Source organism: Octopus bimaculoides, chromosome 24 (genome assembly GCF_046866305.1).
Source record: "Octopus bimaculoides isolate indiv1 chromosome 24, ASM4686630v1, whole genome shotgun sequence".
Lineage (NCBI taxonomy): Eukaryota > Metazoa > Mollusca > Cephalopoda > Octopoda > Octopodidae > Octopus > Octopus bimaculoides.
This window is the reverse complement of record NC_142951.1, coordinates 31,541,035-31,548,942: the sequence shown is the minus strand read 5'-3', so window position 1 is coordinate 31,548,942 and position 7,908 is coordinate 31,541,035.

Genomic DNA, 7,908 nt, shown 5'->3' with positions numbered 1-7,908 from the left:
AGGGACACATCAAAGCAGAGCAGCGTGGTGGATTGTGAAGAGGCAGTAGAAGACTTCAACTGAGCTCATGGCGTTTCTTCCATTGGTGCTGAGCAGAGGAATCCCAGAAGATCAATGGTCAGGATCACCAGACTCTATCAAGAGAGTAACTGCAGTGCATCCACAGGGGTGGCATCCATGGTTGTGTAATCAGCTAATGAAAGCTTCATTATGACTCAAGCTTCCAATTCAAATATAAATAATAGAGTTGGGTGGCAACAGAGAGTCACAGGAATTGGTGGAAGCAGTGTGTCTGGTTGATGATAATTATTCTTGTAAGAATGAGACACGGTTAGAATTTGTTGATCCATTCACTTAGAAAGTGGGAAAACGTTTAAATGCTTAAAATAAATTACACAAATACAATCCATGAGGAGCTTCAGCATAGTTTCTGCCAGCCCAGTTTTACCCACATGGCTTGGGTTGACCTAAGGCTTATGGTAAAAGACACTCACCCAAAATGTCACACACTAGGAATGAATCTGGGGTCTTGTGATTGGAAAATGTGAATTTACCTACTACTACTACTACTACTTTCTGGTTAGATTCTCAGAGCATGACCAACTGAGACTATGGATATCATCTATCTATCATGTTCTTCGTCTGTTCCTAGGTCCCCTGCCAGATGGTTAATGCTGAAGAATATATATCGTCGTCGTCGTCGTCGTTTAGCGTCCGCTTATATATATATCTGTCTTTGCCTCTCACTGTTTCCACCTGTCCCTTTACCCATCTCCTTTACTCCTTCTGTGTCCCCTATCTCACTGTCACCCTGTCCTCTCTGTCAAACTGTCACCTCTCAAGGACTTAACTCTTCATCCCATTTTTGTCCCTTCACATTTTATCTGTGTGCCACTTTCTGCTATGACCCCTGGCCAACCAAAGCCTTGTGAGCGAATTTGATAGACAAAATCTGTGTGGGAGCCCATTTTAACTATATATATATAAATATGTGTGTGTGTGTGTGCTTGTGTGTTTGTGTTTGTCTCCGATCACTGCTTGACAAGCAGTGTTGGTTTGTTTTCAACCTTATAACTTGGTATTTTGGCAAAAGATAGAACAACTACCAATAGAATAATCACCTGACTTAAAATAATTACTGGGGGTCGATTTATTCCACTAAACCATTCAAGGTGGTGCTCCAGCATGGCTACATTCCACCGATTAACACAAGTAAAAAACAGAAGATAAAGGATATATCTTGAGCTAAATCAATGTGCCCTTCCTCTTCATTTAAGATAGTAGAGTGTAATTTGAGGGGATTTGGCTGCTATTTCTAACAATATAGCTTCCTCAAAGGACAATACTGGTGGTAGTAGTAGTAGTAGTAGTAGTGGTGGTGGTAGTAGGCCTTAGCTGTTGCCTTTACTCAAGGTTGATTGATACGATGACGACTCTCTTAGCCTTATAGTTTGTCTTAGGCTTAAGCTGTTTGTTTTATTGATGACGGCAGCGACACTGATGATAAAGATGATTGTATTTATTATAATGATGATGATGATGATGATGATCTTCACCGTATGCTTGTCCATCTTGCTCCCCCCCACCTCACCTCCCGTGCTATGCTGTGACACAACCTCTTACACATTTTCACGTTTGATTCTATGAAGAAATAAAGGATTGGTGTTTGTGTACTGGTGGGTGTGTCTGCCAAATGGCTGGAATTTAGCATAAGTGTATGTGTGTATATTTCTATACAAAGACATACATACAGTATATACGCACACATACATACAGTATATATGCACACATACATACAGCATATATATATATATATATATATATATATACACTCATACACACGTGTGTGTGTGTGTGTGTGTGTGTGTGTGTGTGTGTGTGTGTGTGTGTGTGTGTGTGTGTGTGTGTTAGATAACACTAAAATAGTCTATAGCTTTTTTAAAAAATTTCTTTGCTCGTTTCTCCACCCATCTTTCTCAATCTCTGTCGTCATCTTCTCTCTCTCTCTTTCATCCTTGCTGTTCTTCTCTCTTTCTCTCTCTCTCAAGGTCTTGCTTCTCTCTCTTTCTCTCTCTCTCAAGGTCTTGCTTCTCTCTCTTTCTCTCACACCCTTTCTACTCTTCTTTCTCACTCCTCTATGCTTCTTTCTCTTTCTCAATCTCTACATTTTTCTCTCCTTCTCAACCTCTCTGCACCTCTCTCTCTTTCTCTCTCACTCCTCTCTGCTTCTCTCTATCTCTCACCCATCCCTGCTTCTCTCTATCTCTCACCCATCCCTGCTCCTCTCTCTCTCTCTCATTCACCCACCCCTGCTCCTCTCTCTCACCAGTCTCTCCTCCTACTCTCTCCCTCTCTCTGTCTTTTGTCCAGCTGATTTTCTATCAGCCTGTCTGTCAACCTGTGTCACTCCTTCAATCAGTCAGACTGACTAAACGGTCATGTGATATTGATCTGTCAGGCCACTCACATCCTGGAGGGGAGGGTTGAGGCAGTGATACATATACAGAAAATATGATATAGACACTATATATATATATATATATATATATATATATATACTTATACACACACACATGTATGTATATATATATATATGTATGTATGTATAATTGTCCAAAAATTCCATGAGTCAGAAAAGAACAGGTAGGCATATATTAGGTAATAGATTAAATATTTTATTATTAAGGTGGTCAGCAGGCAAAATTGTTAGCATGCTGGACAAAATGGTGCAAGGCATTTTGGCTTGTCTTTTACATTCCGAGTTCATATTCCGCCGAGGTGACTTTGCCTTTCATCCTTTTGGGGGTTAATAAAATAAGCACTAGTTGAACACTAGGGTTGATGTAATCAACTTACCCTCTTCCCCTGAAATTGCTAGCTTTGTTGCCAAAATTTGAAACCATTATTATTATTATTATTATTATTGAAGCAGTGAGCTGGCAGAATCGTTACTGAGCTTGAAAAAAAAAAAATACTTAGCTGCCCTTTTTTCTGACTTTACATTCTGAGTTCAAATGCCATCAGGGTTGACTGTGCCTTTCATCCCTTCGGGGTTGATGAATTAAGTATCAGTGAAACACTGGGGTCGATGTAATTGACTAGTCCCCCCCCCCCCCCCGACACAAAAAAAATTTCAGCCCTTGTGCCTTTAGGAGAAACAATTATTATTATCATTATTAATAATAAGATAACGAGCTGGCAGAATCATTAGCATGCCAGGCAAATCCTACCGTAGTTGACTTTGCCTTTCATTCTTTCAGGTTTGATAACTTGAGTACCAGTGAAACACTGGGGGTCATTGTAATCGACTATCTCCCTTCCCCAAATTTCAGGCATTGGGCCTTTAGTAAAAAGGATTATTATTATTATTATTCTTTTCTACTCTTGGCATAAGGCCTGAAATTTTTGTGCCTATAGTAGAAAAGATTATTATTATTATTATTATTATTAGTAGTAGTAGTATTATTACTAAAGTGAGGGAGGCGAGATGGCTAAATAGTAGTACGCTGGGCAAAGTGTTTAATGACATTTTGTCTGTGTTTACGTTCTGAGTTCAAATTCCACTGAGGTCCACTTAGCCTTTCATCCTTTCGGGGTTGATAGAATAAGTACCAGTTGAACAATGGAAGTCAATGTAATCAACTTTCCCCCCATCCACTGAAATTGCTGGCACACACACAATGGGCTTCTTTTAGTTTCTGTCTACCAAATCCACCCACAAAGTGTTGGTTGGCCCAAGGCTATAGTATCCAAGGTGTCACATTGTGGGACTGAACCTGGAACCATGTGTTTGGGAAGCAAACTTCTTACCACACAACCATGCCTGCGCCTATGTATGTTCAAATTCCAGTGAGGTCATCTTTGCCCTTCACCCTTTCAGGGTCAGTAAAGCAAAGTACCAGTCAAGTGCTGGGACTGATGTAATCCACTATTCCCCCTCCCCTCAAAACTTCTGGCCTTGTGCCAAAATTAGAAAGCACTATTACTAACTCAAGAAGTAACTGGATCTTCTTCATCTAGCAACACCAACGCCTGTTTTGGCCCTGTTTTTCTATAATATATTATTGGATGAAAGATGAGTCACTGCTATCTCTAGAGGCCAAGTGTCCATCATTGACAAGGACAAACAAGGTCAAAATCACATGATTGTGGTATAAATACTGCCTCTGTCACTAATAAATATTTTTTAACAAATTCACTGGCTAATTGTGACACCAGCTCCTGTTCTGGCACTGTTTTCCTATATATCGCTGGCAAAGAGATGAGTTGCTCCTAACTCTTGTGGTCGAGTGCCTGTCATTGACAAGACCAAACAAGGTCGAAATCACATAATTTGGTGGTCTTGGTGCTGGAGGTGATGGAGATCTGTCTTCCTGCTTGCGATATAAACAAGAGTGCATTTTGCACCAAAAGCCAGTATGAGAGGTTCTCTCATGCTATCTCCTGCAGTATAGTTTGTTCTAACACAACCTCCACGTTTAAGTGGGGATAAAGATTATCTCTCGGTATTAATACTGCCTCTGCAACTAATAGATATTTTTTAATTGATATAAACATATACGTTCCACTTTGTCCATTGAACTCTTTTTCAGCACTTGGTATCACCACACTAAATGTGTGTGTGTGTGTGTGTGTGTGTGTGTGTGTGTGTGTGTGTGTGCGTGTGCATGTGTGTGTGTGCGTGTGTGTATGGTGTGTGTGTGCGTGTGTGTATGGTGTGTGTGTGTGTGTGTGTATGGTGTGTGTGTGTGTGTGCGCGCATTGCATAACAAGTTTCATAAAATCAGTGGCATTTTGAGCTTGGCCTTCTGGGTAAAGAGATGTAGTGTCTATGATTTTGTGTGTGTGTGTGTGTGTGTGTGTTGATGTATGATTATGTGTTTGTGTAGGCGGGGGCAGGAGAAAGGGAGTGAGAGAGAGAACCAGAAGAGCAGGAATGTAAAGTGGGCAGCTAATAAGAGTACCTTGGCATAAATTGGTGGAGACCTGATGGACAAAAAGTCACTAGAATGTAAAATATTACCTGCAATATGTGAGGACTTTGAAGTTGGTCAAGGCTGTGAAATGCAATCTGTGTGTGTGTGTGTGTGTGTGTGTGGTATGTGTACTGAACTCTAGATATGTGAGTTGGCTATTTGTAGAGGGAGAGAGGTAGAGCAACAACGAGAGAGAGAGAGAGAGTGAGTGAATGCATTGCCAGTGTTGTTTAACCCTGTGTCAACTCTGATCCTGTTGGCCTTGGATCAAATCAGTAATGAAGCAATGACCATCTTGCCTATCTTATCCTCTATCTTTTACCTTTTACTTGTTCCAGTTATTGGACTGTGGCCATGCTGGAGCACTGCCTAGAAATGTTTTAGTCGAACAAATCAACCCCAGTACTTATATTTGTTTATTTTTTTTTTCACAGTATTTTTTTACTTATTTTATTAATCCCTTTTTACTAAACCATTAAGTTACAAGGACATAAACCAACCAGCACCAATTTCAAGCTTTAACGGGGGACAAATACAAACAGAAAAGCACACACATGTATACACACACACACACATACAATGGATTCCCACACAGTGTCCGTCTTCCAAATTCACCCAGAAGGTATTGATCAGCATTTAGCTAAGGTGCCACACAGTGGGACTGAACCTGAAACCACATAGCTGCTAATAAACTTCAATACATCTCAATGCTTCTAAAGCAAACTTTATTTGTTGACTTTCAACCTAAGTTGAATTTAATGTATCTAAAGTTGTGTAATTTTAGCCAATAGGAAGCCTCTGTTGCTGATGTATTGGAAGTTACATCTGCCTATTATCATGGTGACCGCATCTTATTGTTCTTTAGTAAGCAACAGTAGTTGTAACTTCTGATATGTCAGCAATGGAAGTTTCCAATTAGCTAAAATTACATAATTTTAAATGCTTGTACTTTATTATTAATTTCTAGAAAGCAAAAAAAAAAAAGGAAGGAAAAGACATGTGGTTTTCACCATCAACATATAAAAACTACAGCAGAGTAAGAAAATTTGAAAAGAATCTGGTGAAAATTTGAAATACATCAAGTGGTTCGAAGCATTTTGAAAAGATCCACTTGAAACCTCCGATCATGTTAGATTCTTCGCTGTTGGACGGTTTGACGGAGGGTGGGTTTAGATGTCAAGAAGTTTAGAATGTTTTGTTGACATTTAGTGGGGAGAGCAAGGAAGAGTTTAATAAGAGAGAATGAGGGAGAGGTGGAAAGGGAGAGAGAGAGAGAGAAAGAGAAACAATTTTGTGGATGCTATTGTAGCATAGTGTAAATGGTATTTGCTCTCTTTCTCTGTCTCTCTCTCTCTTTCTCTCTCTGTTTCTATCTGCCTTTTTTCTCCTCTCTCTCGTCTCTCTCCATCTCTGCCTTTGGTCCCAAGGTCCTTTCAAGGACCATTTCTTAGTTGCCACACACACACACACACTTATGTACACAAACAAAATTTATGAATAAAATTTATGCACATATACTTGCATATAGACAAGCATGCACATTTTCATGTGCGTGTATGTATGTATATATATACATATATAAAGGTAAAGGTTACATTCTCGAGTCATGCCGACTCATAAAGGCTGGCTTCCCGTTTCCATTGTGTATAAATTCCTCACTTGGACGGGATGTTGGTCCATCGCAGGATTACTCAATTTTGCCGGCTGAGTGGACTGGAGCAATGCCGGGCAAAATGCTGAGTAGTATTTCGTTTGTTGCTACATTCAGAGTTCAAATTCTGCCAAGGTCGACTTTGCCTTTCATCCTTTCAGGGGTCGATAAATTATCAGTTGAGTACTGGGATTGATGTGATTGACTGTCCCCCTCCCCAAAAAATCCAGGCCTTGTGCCTATAGTAGAAATTGTGCCTAATTGTGGAGGGTACCTGTGGAAGGGGTAGACTCTGGAAGACATGGGATGAAGTGGTGAGAAAGGATCTTCGGATGCAGGGCCTCACTGAGGAAATGACAAGGGACCGGGAGATGTGGCGATTTGCTGTACTTGAGAAGATGCATCAAGCTAAGTAAAATCGCTATCTTCCACATGTACAGGCTTGTCCTTTTAGGTTCTGGTGCCATTTAAAAAGCACCCAAAAAGCATCCATACTGGTGCTGCATGAATGCAGCCATGCCGGTGGCATGTAAAAAGTACCCAGTGCACTCTGTTAAGTGGTTGGCATTATGAAGGACATCTAGTCATAGAAGCAATACTACAACAATCAGTTAGAGTCTGGACAGCTAGCCAGCTCCCTGTCAGACCATCCAACCCATGCCAGTATGGAAAGCAGACATTAAATGATGATGAATATATATATATATATATATATATATATATATATATATATATATATATATAGGTACAGGAGTGGCTGTGTGGCAAGTAGCTTGCTTACCAACCACATGGCTCTGGGTTCAGTCTCATTGCATGGCACCTTGGGCAAGTGTCTTCTACTATAGCTTTGGGCTGACCAAAGCCTCGTGAGTGGATTTGGTAGACAAGTGGATTTGGTAGACAGAAACTGAAAGAAGCCCGTCATGTGTGCGTGTGTGTGTGTGTGTTTGTCCCCCACAACATCGCTTGACAACTGATGTTGGTGCGTTTATGTCCCCCGTAACTTAGCGGTTCGGCAAAAAGAAACTGATAGAATAAGTACTAGGCTTACAAAGAATAAGTCCTGGGGTCAATTTGTTCGACTAAATGCGGTGCTCCAGCATGGCCGTAGTCAAATGTGACTGGAACAAATAAAAGAATATATATATATATATATATATATATATATATATGGGAGAATATACAAATAATAACAACAGACGAGGACAGGTGGTGTAAATAACAAAAGTATATATTAGTATGACGCTCGGGAATACGGAAAGTCTTTGACGTTTCGAGCTA